The following is a 22574-nucleotide window of genomic DNA, read 5'->3' as shown; positions in this document are numbered from 1 at the left end:
AGGCAGGGGCCGGAGGTCATCGCCAACCCCTCGGCCTCTGACCCCTGCGGGAGCTGCATCTGCCTGGACTGCCATCACCAAACGACCTCCACAAAACCTCTAGTGTCTCTGATTAGTGAACTTGGATTACTGTTTCTGGATCCTGGTGCAAAGGAGGCTGGGAAGACAAGTTTCTGGCCTTTTCCTTGTGTTGGCGTGGGCCTGAAAGTTAAAGAATTCTCCTAGCTGGGTAAGTTTGTAAATTAAAAATTCTAGACTTTTCAAGAATAAAATCCATATAATCAGCATCTTGATGTTGTGAGGAAGAAGTAAGGGGGGGTGCAATTTGGGAGCTCCCCACTTTATCCCAGTTACCCAAACCAGAACATTCATTGCCACCTCATCTCTGCCTCCCACAGTAAGTCTTGCCAGTTTTACTCTTGAACTCTCTTTATTGTCTGATCTTTCTCTCCATCCCCTCTGCCCTGGTTTATGCCGTTATCAGTTCTCACCTGGACTGCTGAAAAAGCCACCCACCTGGTCTCCTCACCTTGCTCCAAAAATGTTTGTAAAACATGTCTTATCATGTCACTCCCCACTCAAAGGGAAAGTTTAGTGGTTCCCATTGCTCACAGGATCCTTACCAAACCCCGCCCCCCTTCCCAGCTTCATCTCCTGCCCCATCCCATAGAGCAGGGGTCCCCAAACTTTTTACACAGGGGGCCAGTTCACTGTCCCTCAGACCGTTGGAGGGCTGGACTATAAAAAAAAACTATGAACAAATCCCCATGCACACTGCACATATCTTATTTTAAAGTAAAAAACAAAATGGGAACAAATACAATATTTAAAATAAAGAACAAGTAAATTTAAATCAACAAACTGACCAGTATTTCAATGGGAACTATGCTCCTCTCACTGACCACCAATGAAAGAGGTGCCCTTTCGGGAAGTGCTGCGAGGGCCAGATAAATGGCCTCAGGGGGCTGCATGTGGCCTGCGGGTCGTAGTTTGGGGACCCCTGCCATAGAACCATAGGGTAGAGGGCCATGCCCAGGTAACTCAGCAGAACCCTTCGGCTGTTTTCTGTTCACAGGGTTTTCCTTTGTTTCCTTTGCCTGGAGTGAGTGAGTCCTGCCTTCTATCTATCTGCCTATGGAATCCTTGTTTTCCCATATGGACAGATTAAGTATGGATCATCTCCTCTCCATTCAGAGAGGATTTGGAACTTCTTTTGCTATGCATTTGTAGCATTCTGCACATAAGCATCCTGTAACATCCATCTTGTGGTGTCCTTCTGGCTGGCTTCCAAGCAAGGTCCTTCTCTAGGTCATGAGCATCTAAGGGCATGGGCTCGAGTTCCAGCACTCACTGAGCTCTTACTGACTGGCCGAATGGATGATGGTTTGCGTGCCTAACCAAACAAGTACAGCAACTTGACTTTGCTCTCATTTCCCTTCAAAGAATATTCTAGGTTTTTGTGGACTGGGTTTATATGTGGGGGGAGGGATGAATTTTAATTGTAATAAATAAATTTAATTAGCTAGATTCAGTGTTACATGAATCAGATGACCCACTAGAGATAGATGATTGGAAGATCAATAGATAGATAAAATGATACCTTTCAGAATATTATAGTTTTAAGATAGAAGCTTTTGAAATTTGACTTCTCAAACTACTCCTGTTATGTATGCAAGCACAAAATCTCCATAACCTTAACATCTTAGAAAAACTTGTGTTGACTGATACTTTTTTTTTCTGAAGTGAGAAGTGGGGAGATAGAGACAGACTCCCACATGCACCCAACCGGGATCCACCTAGCAAGCCCACTAGGGGGCGATGCTCTGCCCATCTGCAGCATTACTCTTTGCAACAGGAGTCATTCTAGCACCTGAGGCAGAGGCCATGGAGCTATCCAACTTTGCTCCAATGGAGCCTTGGCTGCGGGAGGGAAGAGAGAGAGAGAGAGAAAGGAGAGGGGAAAAGGTAGAGAAGCAGATGGGTGCTTCTTCTGTGTGCCCTGGCCAGGAATCAAACCCAGGACTTCCACACTCTGGACCAATGCTCTACCACTGAGCAAACCAGCCAGGGCCTTGACTGATACTTTTAACACATGGTGCCAGCTGTTGAATATATGCCCATTACCAGGAAGTAACCAGCCTAAGAAGTGCTTTTCAGTTCTGAGGGGAAATTTCCTGGTGTGCTGGGCTTACATGATTAGAATTAAGATTATGTTTACCTTAATGCTCAGGGCTCAAAGGAGCAGTGATGTTTGCCTGTTTTGTTCACAGATGTATCTCAAGTACATAGAATACTGCCTGATATATATAGTATATGCTCAATAAATATTTGTTGAATGAATGAATGAATAAAGGCCTGGCATTCAAGTTCGAGACTCTCTTTAAATACACTGAACTTCTAACTTTACATTTACTGAAATTCAGGGATGGAATTGTCAGGGTTAGGAGAAACTCAAAAGAGTTGGTTTACTGGTTCTGCTGATCAGGGAAGACCTCTCAGAGGAGGGTACACATGCGCAGAGACCTGCATGATATGTGGGCGGGGCCACGAGGATCTGGAAGGTGTCCGCTCCCCACCCTCCCTCCAACCCTAACTGCTGCCCTAGCAGCTAAATTATTCATGCACAAAACTATATCTTATTCTCACTTCCACAGCTCCTCTTGAAGATTTACTTTAATTTCTAATATAATTAATATGTCCAGGGGAGGTTGATGCTCCTCCAATTAATTTGGTCTCAAAATCCCAACTCAAGGCCCTGTGGTTTTCAGAGGCCTCCGGGGACTCCACAGCTCCCCAAGGGCTCCCAGCATTCCAAGGGTCTCTCTCCCAGGTCTTATTTCCATGCGTGTGACCTCCAGCTTGTCCTAGGTGTTTCACAGCCCTTTCCGCGGGGCTGCCCTCCCCACAGACCCACTCATACAATGATTCATGACCATCAATTAACGTTACTGAAGACTGAGGGATTGGGGGAAAGGAGATAGAAGTGGTTTTCCTCATTTAAAAACAAGCAAACTTGACATTAAACATGTGTGGCCTCTCTGTTTCAAATGACTTTTGCGCCCTGCCCCATAGGGGTCTCTCTGGTGGCCCGTTGCCCACAAGTCCTTTATAGCATCTTCCCAAGCTTCTCTTAGCCTCTCTGTCCTCCAGCCCACCCCCGACTTTCTCTGTTCCTCACCTCTTCCTCCCTCCTGCTTCTTTGCTCTTAGGAGCAAAAGAACACATTCTTCTCCTTGTCTCAAGCAGAGCAGCAGGACTGCATCCTTTACTCTTCTGGTTCCTGCCCTGTGGACCTCACATTCCACCCAGACAGAGTCTCAGGCATATCCAGAGAAGTGTCACCCAGAAGCAAACTCATGGTACCAGCTGTTTGATACAGCGTTTGTTGTTACACGAGGTAAGCACAGCGTTGGTTCCGCTGCGGGGATAAGCACGGAGGAGCCCTGAGGAGGGGCACTCAGGCCGGTCTTAGAGGAGGGGCTGAGAGAACGGCCTGGAGAGAGGAGGTGACAACTGAAGGAGGAACGGGGGTGAGAAGGTGAAGGGGATGGCACATCCCACGGAGCTTGGCAAATTTAGTGTTTGTAGCGCAGTACATGCATGTGAGGAGGTTAACCTAGAGAGGGGAGCAGGGCCACCCCTCGATGTTGAACCCTTCAGCCGGAGGGTTTTAGTTGCATTCAGAAAGCAATGGAGAGCAGTGAAGGATTTTGAAAGGGAATCAATATGTTTGAATGTATTTTCATTCTAAAATTGCTGCAAGGACTGGGGAAGGGACACACAGCGCCAGAGTGCTGGCCACAGAGATGGAGAAGAAGGGACGATTAGAGAGCCGTGTCAGATGCGGACTGGACACAACCTGGCGATGGATTCGGCAATGAGTCAAGAGGGTACAGGGACCAGAGTGAGAGCTGGGAGCTCAGGGTCACATCAGGTTTAAAGTTGGGCAGCTGGTGGGTGGTGTGACCATCCTCCGGTGGGGCCCAGAAAGGACCACAAACAAGTTTGGGGCAGCTGATGGGTCACTTCCCCCTAGTCCTCCTGGGTAGCCCATGGTGACTGATGGGCTCCCAGCCTAAAGACATTTGCTCCTTCCCCATCCCTGCCTGCTGCAGGACTAACGGCCACCTTCCCCTCCCCCCAGCTGCAGCGGGCATCTTTCGAGCATTTCCTCTGCTGGCTGGTGGCTGGTGGCTTGTGGCTTCCCACAGAAAGGGGAAGTTGGAGCAGCTGGGCACAGGCAAGAGAGCACAGAAGGTACTGTGAGGACCTCTAAGCTGTGCATCGGCTCTCACCCCCAGGCAATTCAGTTACCATCTCTGAGTCTTAAATTCTCTATCTCCAACTTGGTGACAGCGAGAATATTGCAGACATGTGTTTTAAGAATTTCACATAAAGAATGTGAAAGTGATTCTGTAAAGTATGAAGTCTTCTAAGGGGAGTGAAGGGATCTAAAATTTGTAGCCATATGAACTGAGATTCTCTACCTGCCTCTAACTCCTCTCAGGGAACATCTGGGGGTCATGGAGGTGGTTTTTGTGGACATTTCAATCCATCTTCATTGACTCAGAGTCTCTCTGTAGTGACATTGGCCATGGGAGGCAAAGAATGTACCATGAGCATGATAATGTCAAGGTGAATATTTCACAACAGTTAGGGTCAATGTCACTTTAATTGGAGGAATTTCACATTGTGCCAGACTGTATGATCTTTGTAAGAAAATAATTCTTGTACAGACATTTACCTTAAGATTAATCAGGAGGAAGGTAAGCTCAGTTGTTACTGTCAGAGAGAAACTGCACCCTCCCCCCTAATCCACCCGCAGGAAGCCCAGCCCATTGCCCACCCATGCTACCCCTTGGCACCAGCAGGAGCCCGGGCAGAGGAAACCTGGGTGCACATGCAGCTGCAGCCGGCAGCAATGAGTCTGCAGGACACCAGGGCCAGGTGCTGGGACTCTGTCATGTGGACAGGAATAGAGGGTCTGGAAGGAGGAGAGTGTGGGCATCACACAGGGGGCACCTTAAAAAGCAGGTGGAGGGAGGACAAGTGAAGGCTGCAGATACAAAGTTGGGGAACAAGGGAACACCCAAGTGAGACCTTCTTCAAACAGTGAGATGTGTTCCCACCCCCTGGTGCAGGGCAAGGGATGACTCAGAGGCCTGAGCCTCTGTCTCCCAGCCTGATGCCCTTCGCAAAGATTTATGTGGCTGTTAGCAGAGAACAGCTCAAGCCTCCCGCAGAACTCAGTGAGGACTCTGTTTTAGGGAGCTGGGTGTCACCTGTACCTAGCCTCCTGGCAGAAGCTCCCCTGCTCCCCTCAAGGATTCCCAGGCACAGAAGATTAAGGAGCAGCAAATGCGAGTCCCAGCCGATGCCAGAGCAGTCACTGATTCCCGACTCTTCGTTTCCTGGTTTGGTGGAGGGCACTCACAGTGGGACAGACAAAAAGACTCTCACCCTTTCTGTGCAGAACAGTTGGCACACTGAGGAATGCTGCCTCTCTTTCAGGGAGAAACAAGCACCATCTCCTTCAGACAGTACAGCGGGAGCAAGGACTCAATACCACGCCCATCTGTGCACGAAGCCCCTTGCTTCCCCGCACGCCAGCGGCGCTCATGCTGCCAAGAAGGAGAGCCAGCCCTGGCACGTCTGCCCCTTGCCACACTGAGTTGACTCTGGTTCCCTTTCCCCTAAAACTCCCACCCCAAACACGCACACGTGCGCGAACACACACACACACACACACACACACACACCCATAATACCAAGTTCCGACCCAACTACTGGAACATGACTATACTGAACACCATCTGTGGCCTGGGCCTGTGCTGGCTCAGGGAGGTGAGACCCTGACCTGCTGCCTACAGGAGCTCTCAGTGTGGGGAGGGGACAGTCCCAGGGGCGTGACAGTGACCTGCTCTGCTCTAATGAGCATCCCAGTTTGGGGGTTCTGGGACTTTTCCACAAAGACCCAACCATCCTCTTTCATCCTGGGAAGTGGGGACTTGGTCAGAGGGAATGTTTTCAGGTAGCAGAGAGGAAAACTGGGGAGCACTCGGGGGAGAGGGAGGCCCGATTATCTCCACTCCACGAGGAGCCTCGAGCCCCCCTCCCGGCCAAGCTGCTTGCAGCGAAGCCTCGCCCACTGCAGAGGGTGCGTGTGGCTGGAGGAAGCCCACAGGGTGACCGTGAGTAACCCCGCTGCATGTGACGGTGGCCTGCTGCCAGCTGACTTCCTCCCGGAGGCTTCCAGCTGGGCAGCAGCTCTGAAGCCAGACGAGCAGTGGCTCCTGGGCGGTCTCAGAGGGACGGTAAGCCCAGGCCCTGCAGCTCACACTGCCTTCTGACACGCACATAGATAACAAGCTACGCCCAAGCAGGACTTCCTAAAGGCCCCGGGGGCTCAGGCCAGCCGGTGGGTCTAGACCAGCAAAAACAGAACATGTGAAGCTTACTCACCCCCGGCTAAAGCAGATGAAACAACAGGACACAAAGCAGTTTCCATTTCATTACATCATTTTTATCTGCCTGACGACCCAGTGCCACTCTGACCCTGGGCCTGGCACTCGGCCTCTTCATGCCTCGGTGACCATCTTTGTGGAGAGAATCAAAGCACCCACGTCACTTTCTGGCTCTGTGTCCGTGGCAATGAATTTAACTTAATTGTGCTTCAATTTTTTCTCATTTGTCAAGTGGGGCTCAAAACAGAAAAACCTCATGGGATGTTTGGAAAAATTAAATAAGTTAATTCAGTTTATAAGTTAAATAAGTTAAAGCCATGACTGATGACATAAATAGTGCCCAGGAAATGCTAGCAACTACTATTATTTCTTTGTTGTTACTAAATATAGGATCATTATGAGGATTGATATAATAACAGCAGCCGGCATTCGTTGTATATTAACCATGTTTCTGGCACCGGACTCAGTCATTTATAGGCAATACCTCACGGGTAATGTGGAGTACAGTACCTGACGTGTATAGAGCCCTTCAGAAATGGCAGCCACTTTCATAATTCACCCTCTGCCCCATTCTACAGGGGAGGAAACTGCCCTGAGGCTTCATGACTTGCCCACAGCTGCAAAGCCAATAAATAGAAGCACTATTCATGACTTGAACCCAGGTCTCCTAGGAACTAGCTCTCCATAACCCTACAGTCCTCACCTTCTCCTCCTGCTTGGCCATCAGCATTTGTTCTGTAGCTAAAACTGGCTTCCCCTCAAAGAGTTGCCGGAAGACACACCTGCGGTCCGGCTGGAAGGAAGCGGGCTTCTGCACACACACAGCTGCCAGCAGCGCCTGCTCTGGGAGAGACGGTGCTGGCCTCCTCCTGGCTCTTTTCTGTCGGGAGCCGGGAGCCAGGGTGCAGCACGCACAGACGTGTGCAAGGGAACACGACAGGGTCATGGACGTGCCCAGGAAGAAGACCTGAGCCCAGTGCCAGCTCTGCCCTTCTGCCCAAATGGCCCTCTCCTGAGATTCTGTGGCACAGTCCACCAGGAAAGAAAAGAGCGCTGAGTCCTCCCTGCAGTGAGCAAAACCAGTCCCCAACCCGCAGCAGCCAGCTCAGTGGTACAGATGTCTGCCTCCACGTCGCATCTCAATGGCCATGTTTCACCAAAGACATGACTTCTGAACTGGGAGAAAGTCACTTCTCTCTAAGCCACAGTTTCCTCATCTGTAACATTGAAATTCTAAGAGCTATCTTCGTGCTGGGCTGCTCTAAGGACCGCATGAGAGGATGGGCAGAAGAGCACAGGGCCTGGCACTCAGAAACACGAGCAGGAAGAGAGCTAACTGGACAGATGTTCACCGAACAGTGGAGCGCTGACAGCCCAGAGCACCAAGGGGGCTCACAGTACAGGGAGCACGAGCGCCTGGGGGTGGAGAACGTGTGGATGTGCGACTTTGACCTCCGCTGAAGAATGAAACCCTGTGGCGGGCGCAGGTGGCACTTTCCTAAGACTTTATAAAACCTCACTTACCGCAAAAGGTAGAGAAGCTATGTGGCAGAAGGCACAAAACGGTGGCTGTGTAGAGATATGAACAGTGAGGTGGCAAGGAAGCAATGAAGCCGTCTTTACATTTGATACTCAAGTACTCACAGCAGGAGCTGGTCCTTGTCAAAAAACAGGCAGGTGCTGAGAAAGATCCAGGAGGAGTGGTATGCTGGGGCTGCCATGTGGCTGTTTACAAGAGCCAGTGGTTAAGTTTTTAGAATTTTGCAAACAGGTTGTTAAACATATTGGTTTAACTTTATTAAAAAGTTATATAAACCTACAGTTAAGTAAAGTATGTATATTAAAAACAATGATTATAAAGTCTCAAAAATCATTGCTCCCTAATTATTTTACTATATTTTACTACCATCTATGCCAGGGGTCCCCAAACTTTTTACACAGGGGGCCAGTTCACTGGGCCTGCTTTTGGCTAATGAGATGGTCATTGTCCAGTTCCATATTTGTCACTGCTAGCAGTAACAAGTGATATGACGCACTTCCGGAGCCGTGACTCGTGGGTCCCGCGTCACCGGAGGTAGTACTGTATGTGAGCGACGCTGTGCTTTGTGGCGTGACCACATACAGTACTCCAGGAGCACAGAATGTGGATGCATCTGTGCTCCTCTCACTGACCACCAATGAAAGAGGTGCCCCTTCCGGAAGTGTGGTGGGGGGCGGATAAATGGCCTCAGGGGGCTGTATGCGGCCCGCGCCCATAGTTTGGGGACTCCTGATCTATGCCCTTGAGACGATTAACATCAATGGCATCTGAAGGAAATAGTGTATCATGGTGTGCTACTGCATGTCTCTCTTCCCAAGCCCATGTTCAGTGATATGACATTTTAACTTAAACTCAGCCATAGACTATTTACACCACAGAAATGGGAAACCTACAAATCATGATCCCTTCCCTACCGGGAGAGCTGGTTTCTAGACATTTATCAGCACACCACTAACAAAGAGCCTCCCCACTGTTTCAGTTTCTCCAAAGGAATGGGATTTTGTGAGATTTTGAGTCGTGCTATGTTAATGCTTAGGTGTGTTTTCTCTGTTAATTAAATATTTTCCCACAACTTTTTTAAGAGTGCTTAGAAGACATTTCATGAGGCTAAACTAACAGTCCAAGAGTATTGAAAGGTTACATTTCTGCAATGACTCATTTGCTATGGGGGGGGGGTGTCAGCAAGAATGCTGCTGGAATGAGTATTCAAGAAAAGAAGATAAACTTAGAGCCTTGTCTTGTCCTTAACCTTCAGAACATTCCTACAAGCGTTCAGTTCAATAAACAGCCATTCGGGACTCACCACAGTCAGGGCATTAGGCCAGGGGGAGGAGGAGGAATATGCACAGTCTTTTCCTATTCTCAGGAAACTCAGCCCGGCAAGACAAGCTCTCTCCCTCTGCCACAAAGAGGCCTACGCTGACCTCCGTATTTGAAATTATAGCTCCCCTTCGGCACTGCTAGTCCCCCTCACTCTATTTGCCTCCAGAACATTTGTCACCTTTTAACATACTGTGTAGTTAATTTATTTTTTCTTTTCTTTTTCTTTTTATTCAGTGAGAACAGGGAAGGCAGAGAGACAGACTCCTGCATGTGCCCCAACTGAGATCCACCTGGCAAACCCACTAGGGGGCGATGCTCTGCCCATGTGGGGCATTGCTCCATTGCCCAGCAACTGAACTCTTCTTAGCGCCTGAGGCAGAGGTCATGGAGTCATCCTCAGCACTCAGGGCCAACTCACTCCAATCGAGCCATGGCTGCAACAGGAGGAGAGAGAGAGAGAGAAAGAAGGGGGAGGTGTGGAGAAGCAAATGGGCACCTCTCCTGTGTGCCCTTACCGGGAATCAAACTTGAGACATCCACACACTGGGCTGATGCTCTACCACTGAGCCAACCAGTCAGGGCCTACTTTCTTTTTTCATGATTGGATTTGCTATCTAGAATGTATGTCCACAAGGACAAGGACATTGGTTTGGTTTGTTCTGGAGCCTCAGATACAGAAAGCCATCAAAAAATATTTTAAAAAATATTTATACCTAATACACTAGGAAACACACTGAGCTAAATTCTAATTTCTTCTTCATCACTTACTTTGTGACTTGGGCAAGACACTGTACCGCTCTGAGTTTCAGGTCCTCATATGTAAACTACAGGATTTGTACAAGGCTACCTCTAAATTAGATGATGAAATAATCAAAATTCAATTAGTATGAGATATGTCGGTCAAGGCAGGTTGGCCACATCCATAGCCACTTCTACAAGAAACTTTCTACAGTCCCTAGCTCCAGACAGCCATGCTCTAAATGCCACCAGGCAAACCCTCCACTCCTTCCTCCTGCCCTGACAGCATGAGCACTGGGCCCCAAGGCAGACAGAGACTTATTATGTGGCTCAAGAGAGGGATCTTCCCAGCTAGGAAAAACCCAATTCTACTTTTAAGAATTTAAATTGGGCAATATAGATGAAATCAGGCGGTATACTCAAAGAAGCTTGAAGGTCATGAGTTTGAGGGAAGCTGGAGAGGCCACAATTAGCTATAAATGAGCCAAGTGAGAAGTCAGCAAAAACCACAAGGTAGAAAAAAGATGAAGTGTAGAGAGTGGAAACCAGTTTTTAGCAAGAAGAAAAGTGAGCAGAGAGAAGGAAACTCAAGGGACAATATGTGTGGCATTTCTTGGGTAGCACTTTAGAAAAGATTCCTAAAGTCTGCTGCTGAGATCCGTAGAGGTGCTGGTCCACCCTCCACCTCCAGCGCCAGGCTGTTTGGCTCTATTTAGCCTGCTGTTCTTGGATTTCCATTAGATTGTCTCTTGTCCTCCTACAGACGTTTCTTGGACTAGCCTGGCTGAGTCTCTATATGTTATATCCAAAAGAACCTAATTCAGAGACCAAAGGCAAGTCCCATAGATAGGCTCTGCTTGACTGAGTTTATGTCCTAGGAACTTGTGTCATTGGCTTATGGATTTCGTACTTATTGACTTCTCAGTGGGGTGTTACTCAAAAATGAGGTGACCATATTTAATACACTTTCCTTACAAGATCTGAACAAAAAAAATAAGAGAGTTTGGGAATGAAATAGGAGGAAAGATAATGAATGTTCCTTTAACTGTTAGTTTATCAAGTAAATAACTGAATGTTATTTAAGTGCCCTGACTGCCAGGCACTATACTTAGTGTATGTCACTTAATCTTTGTTGCAACCATATAAGGTAGGTACCATTACCACTTTAAAGTGATAAAATTGATCTTTAAAAAAAAGTGATTTTTTTTTTTTTTGCATTTCTTCTTTCCCTTTGGGGAAACCTTGAAATTACACTGTGATTCTCTTTGAGTTCCATTTTTAATTCCAAGGTCCAACATGGACAATATGGAGAGTTTCTCAACAATATTCTTCCCTCTTCCAGTCTGTAGGAGTCCAGGGGAGACTGAAAGCTGTTCAATGAACTTGGCCTCATGAATCCAGGCAGAGCTGAGAAGTTCCCCATGACCTGGGAGAGTACAGGGACCTGCCACCTTGGGCCCAGTGAAAGCCTGGGCCTGGGAAAGATTAGATGCTGAGACTGTAAGATGTTCGAACAAAATGACTCCATCCAACAAAATGCTAATGATCAGTGAGCTGTCACTCTGTTCTGCATCAGATGAGTAACTCTTTGACATTAAGATGCCTGTGACTTCCTGATACCTTGCCTGCCCATTTACCACCAATATAAGCCAGGGTGGAAGTTGGAGAAAAAATTAAAGGAATGTTCATTGTCATTTTGGAGATGAGATGATTTGATTTTCAGTAGTCATATCGCCAACTCTCATCCCCCTTCCATTTTTCTTCTCTTTGCCTTATTTAGTGACCTAACACTGAATTTACTGATGTCTCTGCCTATGACGTTAGCCTCCCAAATCATTTCCCACTTCTGACAGGAGCAGGAGGGATTATCAGTATGTGTTCTCTCACTAAGCTTATGAGTTCAGAAATGAGTCATCCTCCAAGATCTGGTGTCCTAGTCTCAAAATTACTAGGCTTTCAAGATTCTACCAACCAGATATCTAAGTTAGAGTTAAATTTCAACTCTGCCACTTTACCTTGTACAGGGACAATATATTAATTGGCATAGGACAATAGGCAACAGTGCTAAGAACTCAACAACTTAAAATTAAAATATTTACTTCTCATCACCATCCATGTCCAGCACAGGTTAGTGGAAAGCAGCATATCATATAGGTACTCAAGGACCCGGGCTGAAGAGCTTCTATCTTGTAATGTTACCCTCAGGACACATGGTCTTCAGGATACTAAGATGGTAGAAAGAAGGCTAAAGAGTCAAGTTTTTCACCATCTCATCCTTATCCCGGAAGTGACACAATGACACTTCTGTTTCTGGTTCATTGGCTAGAACTAGTTATATGGCCTGAGCATCTGAAGGGATGAAAAAGCATGCCCTCCCATATGTGCCCCAGAGGTGGAGAAGTGGATATGACTGAACAGTTCCACAACAACCAGAATCACAATATGTGGCACAACTGTGAGATTACTTTCTTTCTTCAAGGTTATTGTAGGTACAATAGGCTGAGGACCCATTAAGCAATGGGAAGCCCCTGTAGCTTGTATAACTACTCATCAGAGGACTCCCCACTTCTCCTTCACCCTCAGTGCCATCCGCAGTGAACTGGCTCAGTTCCCCAGCCGGAACTCATGTACAGGGCCCTTCTTCCTGATGGGTCCTGCCCTGTTGGTCTGCCTGATTATCTGGCCTCCACCTGCAATCTTAAGCCCTGCCCTGAAAAGAAACCTGCAGGACTGGAGGCTTCGTGTCTCGTCGAGTCTTGCCAAGTCTCCTTAAGGCCTGTCAATCAATGTTTTTAGTGGTAGAGTCATCTTGGATCCTTAAATTTCTTGAGAAACAAGGGGTCAAACAGTCTAGTCACAGTAAGTTTACTGCTGAAAACACAGTCACACAGGAGCCCTAAGGGAGTGATCAGATAGGCAGAAGAGGATTATGTACAAAGATGCTTATTGAAGCATTGTTGTATAACTGCAAAATATTGGGAATAACCTAAATGTCCAGAAAAAGGGAATGTTTATAAATATGAATCATCTACTGATGGATGTATTGGTTCTGCCTATCAAGTTCATCAGGGCATGAACCAACTCAGAAAAGACCAACTCAGATTATTTATTGTGATGGATTTAACTGGGAACCTCTCAGTCAAAGTGGGTTACAGTGTGACCTGATCTCATTTTGTTTGTCCTGCAATTATACTTTTCCCAATAAATTTTATTGTCTAATTTGGGGCCCATTCTATAGGGAGTGTGTCAATTGTGCAGCCCATACAATGGATTGCCTTCGCCAATATATTGGTCCCCAACACAACTGGCCATGTTTAGGGGAGCAGCCATCTCTCTTCCCAGTAGATGAGGATGTTCTGGTCTCTAATTATACTTGTTCAGTCTGTCTAACTCAATGGAATATTATGCAGTCTTTAAAAGTTGTATTGGCCCTGGCCAGTTGGCTCAGCAGTAGACCATCGGCTCAGCATGTGGAAGTCCCAGGTTCGATTCCCGGTCAGGGCACACAGAAGTGACCATCTGCTTCTCCACCGCTTCCTTCCCCTCTAAAATGATCTATGGCTGATTTTGTACTACAATAGTACAGTTGAATAGCTGCAACAGAGACAATATTGTCCAACAAACCTAAAATATTTACTCTCTGGTTCTTTACAGAAAAAATCTGCTGAGTCTTGCTTTAGTGCATTGAGAACACACACGGAGGCCAGAAGAATGATCAAAACTTTAACGTGGGTTCCAAGTCCTATATTTTGAACAAAACAGAGTTCACAGGCCTGAAGACTCCAGAATTGGCACCTCTCCTCTATTTAATTGTTTCACAACTCCTCCACAGGCTCAGGGCCTTAATCTAGAATTCTCGTGTTGCCTCGTGAAGCTACCCCAGACTCTACAGATGAAGGACACAAAGGGAGAAGAGGCTCGCATGGTGGACCTGATTCACTCTCTTTCTGGAGTTGTACTGCTTGAGACCTTCCTGAGACTGAAACTTGGAATACACTAGGAAGGGCGGGAAAGACATCACGTCACGTTTTCAAACACAGACATAGTTTAAAAGTCTGGAAGGATGCACACCAATACATTCACTGTAATATCTCTGGGTTGTGAGATTATGGATAGTTTTTAAATTTTTTTGCTATAAATTTTGATATTTTATGACTTGTTACAATAACCAGGTATTGCATTTATAATCAGAAAAAAAATGTTATCTTTATATTTTTAAAATTATTAAAAGACATAAGGATTATGGCAAGTTGAAACCCAGAGAGAATCACATGGGAGACATTTCAGCAGGGTCAGAAATCTGGGTAACAATTAGCCAACCTCAGTTTGTTTTCTTGACCTCAGCTCTCCTAAGAAAGAGCTAAAATCTGGCAAGCCAAATATTGTCAGGGCATGTTCAGCCACATATAAATTCCATTTGTCCTGGCACTCACTGGTCCTTTGAGAAACCCTGTGCCTCTAGGCCTTTAAAAGCAGCCTCTAAGCTGCCACATCCTTTTTTCTCCATTTGGCCATAGGTTCTTTTCTCAAAGGCCACAGACGTTGGCACTGTAGAGCCAAAAAAAGTCAGGCAGACCTGAGTTGGATGTGGGCTCTGCTACTTAGCTGAGTTTGGACAAGTTACTAAACCTCTCATGTATAAAAGGGAGGCAATCCTACCTCTTTTGCCCGCTTACCTTCCTCCTTTCTCTCTCAAGAGGACCAAACACTAATCTGAATTGTAGACAGTGACCGGGAAGGGTCAAAGTTTATGCAGACCGGTGGCCCTCCTCTCTTGCTCCTGCTTCTCTGGGGTAGGAGTGGTCAGAGGAGCAGGGCCTGCTCCCACGTGGAAGGAGGAGTAGCCATCTTGCATTCATTCCTTTGATTTCCTGTAATGTAGCTGATCAGAGGGGTGACATCCTTAAGATGTGGGTTTAAATTACAGCAGAGGAGAAAAGACCTATATTATAGGGATTTACACTAGGTTTTTAACACAAGCCTAGATACTTTCTTCATATTAAAGAATCAAGACATGCTTTTTACGAAATCTGAGACAATGTCACCTTAATCCATTAACACCCCCCTCACTACCCCTTTCAATACCTACCTCACAGTTATAGAGAGGACCACATAAAGCTAAATGGAATAAAGTAGGTCATACAGAGCCAGGTGTATAACAGAAGCCTAATATCAGGACCTTTCTCTTTCTCCTGTTTCTTTTCCTCCTTCTCCCTTCATTCTCTTCCTCTTCCTTCATTTTGATCTTAGGGCCCTTCCTCTGATCACCATAGCACTTATTGCACTGAATTATAAACACCAAGTTTACTAGACTGTGATTGCCTAGAAAGACTGAGCTATATCCTTCTTATTCACCATTTAATACCCAGAGCCAAACACAATGCTTGGTATAGAGTAGTTCCTCATTTAATATTTGGCAAGTTGAAGGAATGAAAAAATGGGGGAAAAAATGACCTGTCACACTGATTCTCTAAACCTGTTTCTCCCATAATATTTCATATTTCGGTTAATAGTAACTCAATGTTTTCTGTTGCTTAGGCCACACGTACAGCTATCCTGATGCCTTTCTCTAATCGCTCTAATCGTGCATGTGTAATCCATCAGCAAATCCCGCTGGCCCATGTTCCATCCAGAATACAATCATTCCTCACCACTTCCACCGCTACCATCACTGCCGGCCGACATCTTCCCTAGCACCCATTTTCAATACAACAGCTCGGTGATTCTCTAAAAACACGTGTCAGGTCAGAATGTTCCTGCGGTTCCTCGTTTCATACAGAAGAGAAACCGAAGTTCAGTTCCAGAGTCCCAGCCTGGGAGCCAGCTTTCTTGGGCCACTCCTGGAACCAACTGTCCTGGCCCTCCATCAAAAGCAGAGCCTTGGACAGAGCTGTCAGGGAGAAAGAGTGAGGAACTGGAGGGAAAGAAACAGAGAGAGGAAAAGTCAAAGTGTCACTGAGTCGGTCACCACTTTGAACAGAGTTGAATCCCACCAGAACCTTCTGAGGAGGCATATAGGATGTGCCACAGAAGAGAAAGTTCTCCCAAGAGATGAATGGGATACAGTGGGGTATTTATTCATGAGCCCCCACTCCTCGTGGTCAAAAGTGTCAAGGGCTTTACACCTCCGGGCTGCACATGTGTGCGTGCCCAGGCAGATTTCCATGGGGACCAGGAGGAAGGGGAGGCAGAAAGCCAGGGACCCCTCAGTGCAGCCGAGGCCAGAGGCTGTGAGATTACACCTGTGCAAAGCAGGTTGCCACAGCAATGGTATAAAAATGGACCAAGTCTACAAATATTTTCTATAAAGGGCCAGATAGTAAATATTTTAAGCTTTACAGGTTTTATATAGTTTCTGTCACATATTCTTTGTTATTTTGCAATTCTTTAAAAAATGTTTAAAAAATTCTTAGTTTCTGTGCCTTATGGAGATAGGCCCTCAGCAGATTTGACTAGTAGCTTCATTTTGTCACCTCTGGTCAAAGAGTGTGAGGCTTCTCCTGGTTGAGAGGCCTTCCCTGACCACCTTACTTATGAGTGTAGTCATCACTCAGCTTGGTCTTCCTTCTTGCTTGATTTTTCCCTTTGGTATTTATTGCTTTCTAAAATGTCATATAATTGAGTGCTGGCCAGTTGGCTCAGTGGTAGATTTAGGCTGGGTATGTGGAAGTCCCGGGTTTGATTCCCAGTCAGGGCACACAGGAGAAGCAACTGTCTGCTTATCCACCCCTCCCTCACCCCCTCTCTCTTTCTCTCTCGCTCTTCCCCTCCTGCAGCCATTGCTTGAATGGTTCAAGCAAGTAGGCTCTGGGCACTGAGGACACCTTCATAGCCTCACCAGGTGCTGAAATAGCTCAGTTGCTGAGCAATGGAGCAGCAGCCCAGACAGGCAGAGCATCACCTGGTAGGGGGCTTTCCAGGTGGATCCTGGTTGGGGCACATGCGGGAGTCGGTCTCTGTCTCCCCGCCTCTCACTTATAAATAAATAAATAAATAAATAAATAAATAAATAAATAAATAAATAAATAAATAAAATGTCATATAGTTTACATATTCATTTAGTTTATTGTCTGGATGCTTCAACAGACTGAAACTTCCATGCATGCTGGGTGTTTAATCTGGATTGCTCACTGCAGTATTCCAGCATGCATGTCTGACCCATAGTAAATTCTCATGAAATTTTTGTTAAATAAATGGAAATAACACAATAGCATGCTTGTGTTTAGCACTTGACAAATGACGACAGTCTTTGACACACATTTTAATATCCATTTTTGTTTTATTTCACAGTTACCCTTTCAGGTTGGCAAAGCAGATACTATTATCCTTATTTTGCAACTAAAGAAGAGAGGTTAAGCAGTGAAGACCACATTGGAAGAGATAAAAATCAGGACTTTAGGATAATATGAAACACGTTCTGAATTCTGGTTCTCACCCCGCATGACCTTGCGTAAGTTGTGTAACCTTGCTGCAATCAGCTATCAGTGAAATGGAGATACTGATCCTTGACTTACAAGGCTGTGTGAAGCTTAAATTAAATAACATATTTTAGGAAATAGTAGGATTTAATAAAGAAGTTATAAATTGACTGCCCTTGGGCAGGATTGTGCGGAAGGGCTTTGAGTAGAGTACTTACATCTTCATGTGCCATTCCACAGGAAGGGGATGAAAAACCAGTCTGCAGATTCTAGCTTCATCCATAGAAAGAAAAGGCAAGAACCACTCAGCTGTGCACAGGTATCATTTATAGCACCTACACTACTGCCCTCGGGCTGAGTTTTGTTCGGTTGGTTTGGTTTTGCCTACAAGTATGTTAAAAGGCAGTTTATCTAGGCAGGTGTTCACCTTGGTTGCACTATAAGCTGCTTCTTGCCAGTTGTCTAACTCCAGCTTGATGCATTTATTGAATACATCTGGCCTCCGTAGGGATTTTGAGAGCTATACCCCTGGCTTAGTGTTAAAGAGTTTTTGACGGAAGCCAGATCAAGATTTGAATCTTGACACCCCAACCTATTTAATCTCTCTGAATTTCAATTTCCCCATTTATATGAAGTGGAGGCGTTTTTGCCTCCCTGATGCCCTGTGCTCTAAAGTAGAATACTTAAGCCCCTAGTTTGCCATACTCCCAGTCTAGTCCCTTTCCTGTATGAAAAGAATGAAGAGCCAGTTCTGTCTGTTCTCAAGACTAGTCTTGCTGACAACGGAAACCTCAGCATTCCAAAGAGTTGCCTCCCAATCCTCGCTGCTGATGCCAGAAAACCGCCCCTGCAGCTCACAGTAGTTAGTCCTCAGAGATGGCCGCCCAGAGAGCTACTTCGTCCCTTATATCTGCGCAGGCCTAGAACTAACTTTTGACCAACAAATGTGGCCAAGGCTCATCTTCCAAGGCTGAGTTACAAAAAATGATGTCGTTTCTATCTGTCTCCCTTAGAAAACATGCTCTTGGGAGAAGCCAACCTTCATATTAAAATTCCAACTACTCTGAGACAACTATAGTGTGAGGAAGGCCAACCTACTCAAGTGACTATTGCCCAGTGGAAGAAAATCAAGCCCCTGGTAGGCAGCTCCAGATTTTCTCCTATCCAGTAGTCAGCACCAACTTTCTAGACAGAGAATGCAAAGCCATTAGGATGTCCAACTCACTCAAGCCTTTAGATGACTTAGCTCCAACCACCAGCTGACTGTGATTGCAGGAGAGACCACCAATGAGAAGTTTCCTGCTGAGCCCAGCACAATGAGAAGTAATAAAATGGCTAATTACCTTAAGCTGCTCTGTTTGGAGGAGATTTGCTATGCAGCAGCACATAATGAGAATAGGATTACAAATACTATTGTTGCCTGGCACTTTTGAAGCCACATGGCTGGGACCAAGCTTCCACTTCCGGTTGCTTCTTTCATTGCTGGTAGAAATTCCTGCCCGGAAGACACTGTTCCTCAATAGGCAATGGAGGATGGTTTTCTTCTTTATTATACTTGGACAAGGTTGTCCTATTAGACAATTGCCTTGGGCTTCCAATGTTATAAATCCTTCAAACCATTCCTCCAGCCATTTCCCTAGGACACAAGCCTGCTGTCAGGCTGTCTGAGTTGAAGCAAGTTCTGGAATTCACTACCAAACTGTATCAAGCAGGATCACAACAGAAAATATATGGTGCTCTCAAAATAGGAAAATTGGGGGCCCTGGCCGGTTGGCTCAGCGGTAGAGCGTCGGCCTGACATGCGGGGGACCTGGGTTCGATTCCCGACCAGGGCACATAGGAGAAGCGCCCATTTGCTTCTCCACCCCCCCCCCTCCTTCCTCTCTGTCTCTCTCTTCCCCTCCCGCAGCCAAGGCTCCCCTGGAGCAAAGATGGCCCGGGCGCTGGGGATGGCTCCTTGGCCTCTGCCCCAGGCACTAGAGTGGCTCTGGTCACAGCAGAGTGACGCCCTGGAGGGGCAGAGCATCGCCCCCTGGTGGGCAGAGTGTCGCCCCTGGTGGGCGTGCCGGGTGGATCCCGGTCGGGCGCATGCGGGAGTCTGTCTGACTGTCTCTCCCCGTTTCCAGCTTCAGAAAAAAAAAAAAAAGGAAAATTGGGGGTCTTAATAAGGACTTTTTTTAAAGAGTGAGTGTAGAGGAAACATAAGGTATAGTTGAGCAACTCCAGACTAGTAGCCCCAGTGGACTGTTACTACCTCTACGGCCATAAGGACGTAAGGAGGCAGTTAATGGAACATGAATAGAGTCATGCAGAGAAGGCCACCTGGGCAGGACCTGTGTCCTCCAGTCCAGAGAGGTAGCCATCCCTAGGTAACACTTCAGGGAATGAGCCAGAGGAATAAATATCATGACCTCCTTCCTATACCTCCCCTTTCATTTCCTGCTGCAGCTTTTCAGTGGCCATGAGGTCCACTGATGAATTTTATTAGTTCATATAAGTCAGCATCCTGGGGCTGAGGTTATGGTGGGAATAGGCAAATCTGGCACACAGACCTGGGACTATCATTAACTATCCCCTCAGTCCAACAGGCCAACTCTTTCTCTCCTGATGACAATTTTATCCTAGGAATCTCAGTGTCTCTCCCTGCCAATCAGATGCAACACAGCAGCTTTCACTAATTTTGGCTCTTAGGCAAGAAGCATTCTGAATCCTTTCTCTCCCCAGAGGTCCCTGGGTTCCTTAGAACCATTTGTCCACCTCCCTCTCTATCAATTTTAAAGCTTCTATCATTTCTCTGTCCCTGATATCCTATCCAAAAATCTTTGAGCACAGAACATTTTGGGAAGGCTATCCAAAAAACTAATTATTGTGATTATAATAGGTTTAGGGGTAGAAAAAGGAATTATAGTAGTCACTGCGGTTCTGTTTAAAATGTTTCTGCCATGACTTGTAATGAAAGTAAAATGAGAATAATAATACCTGTTTCATAAAAGAGAATGAAATAACAAATAATTCACTGCTGGGAGCATAGCAAGTGTATATATAGTAAAGGATATTTTTCTTCCACTCCTTCTCTTCTTTGAGTGACTTGCCCCAAATCACAGTAAGTGCTCAGATTTTACTTCAGGATTCTGTACTTAAGTTTGATGTGCTTGCCACTTATATCATATTCCTTTCTTCTTTTTCTTTTTTTCCAAGTGAGAGGAGGGGAGATGGAGAGACAAAATCCTGCGTGCGCTCTGACCGAGATCCACCTGGCAACCCCCGTCTGGGGCCGACACTCTGCCCATCTGGGGCCATGCTCACAACCAAGCTGTTTTTAGCACCTGAGGCAGAGGCTCCATGGAGCCAACCTCAATGTCTGGGGCCAAGCGCTAGAACCAATTGAGCCATAGCTGTGGGAGGGGAAGAGAGAGAGAGAGAGAGAGAGAGAGAGAGAGAGAGAGAGAAGGGAAAGAAAGGGTGGAGAAGCAGATGGTTGCTTCTACTTTGTGCTATGACTGGGAATCAAACCCGGGACATCCACACACTGGTGGATGCTCTACCCGTGAGCCAATCAGGTTGGTCAGGGCTATTCTCTTTAATCATGTGAACAAAGTCTTTTCTCTGGCGCACACAGGAATGCGACAACCCAAATCTGTTACTAACCTTTGTGTACCTGCAGACATCAAGTCCCCCTAGTTGGACAAGAAATAAATTTACTTGAATCATATTGTTTCTACAATTTAAAAAAAATCACAAAAACCTCTCCTATAGCACTTCAAAGTCACAGGCCGGTCACTTTAGCCCTTTGAGTCTCAGTCCACTTCTTATTTCACTGGGCTCTTGTGGCGTCCAAAGACAGGATGCTTGGGAAGGTATGTTGAATTATTACTATTGAAGAATCTTCAGCCTCTCAGTTAAGATCTTTGAGTGGGGAACCGTCCTGTGTTAAGGGGGCAATGTTGGAAATCATATTTTTAGCTTTAAGCAAGCCAAACATAAGAAAAACTCAAAGTATAAGACAGATAAATCAGGGCATAACTCTTTATAAATAGTTTTTATTTAGCAGGAAGATAGGTTTTTCTAATTGCTTTTCAAAAAAAAATGCTTTGATTTACTCACAGCTTTTCAAGAATACATGTTTTTCTCAAAATGAGTTTGTAGCTTTAAAAGAGAGGTCATAGAGATGGGATGAGATCTGGAAACTTTAAGAAAAAGGTCAAGGGGAAACCAGCCACTGTTGGAATGCCTGTGGTCCTGAAGAAGGGCTGAGCGAGGGGGCAAGACCAGGATGGTCAAAGAGGAATGCCAGGGTCAACGAAGTGTCACCTGGTTCAGCAAACCCAGTATTCTAAGCCACAACTTAGACCCCATTTTCTTAAAAAAAAAAAAAATCCCTCTCAGTCTTCTGGAAGTTCTTCCCAATAGAATGTCTTTTAATCTTTTTTTTTTTTAAAGGGCAATGAACATGAATAATTTGGTTTCTAGAAATTCCCTTTGCTTATTACTTTACTGGAAACCATTTACTCTGTATCGATCCGGTTCAGTGGCCATCAATGCCTCCCCAATCAATAGTGTTGACAAAGTGCAGGAGTTTAAGGGTCACACCACCCTCACAGGGCTGTTCTGCTCACAGCCTCACAGCCGTTACAGGGTAGGGAGTCAGGGAGCCCAGCTCTTCCCGTGCCATCTTGGACCACCAGACTTTGAAGGGACACTGTATCAGTTCCCTTGGTAGGCCTTCATAGAAGGACATCCCCTCTCTTTACATTCCCAGAGGGCCGTGTCATGGCGAGGAAGCACCTGATGCTACACACACAAGAACAGCCCTCCCAGTGCAGCCGGGCTCCGGTACTGGGCAAAGCTCCTCCTCTCTCTCTCTGCCCAACTGCCACATTTGTCCCAAGGAGTGAGTGGGCTTTGTTTCCATTCTCTGTTTAGAAGATTTTAGTAATTTACTATGAACTAAAAAAAATAAAATAAAAATCACACAAACTATTGAGCCCTTGTGCTTCAATCTAACAGGGAAGACAGACAAGTAATTACAGTACAAAATGGTAATTGTTATAAATGGAAAATACCGAGAATGGCCAAAGTTCACAGGAAGAC

Source organism: Saccopteryx bilineata, chromosome 2 (genome assembly GCF_036850765.1).
Source record: "Saccopteryx bilineata isolate mSacBil1 chromosome 2, mSacBil1_pri_phased_curated, whole genome shotgun sequence".
Classification (NCBI taxonomy): Eukaryota; Metazoa; Chordata; class Mammalia; order Chiroptera; family Emballonuridae; genus Saccopteryx; species Saccopteryx bilineata.
The sequence above is the reverse complement of the archived record's forward strand: the minus strand, read 5'-3'. Positions refer to the sequence as shown.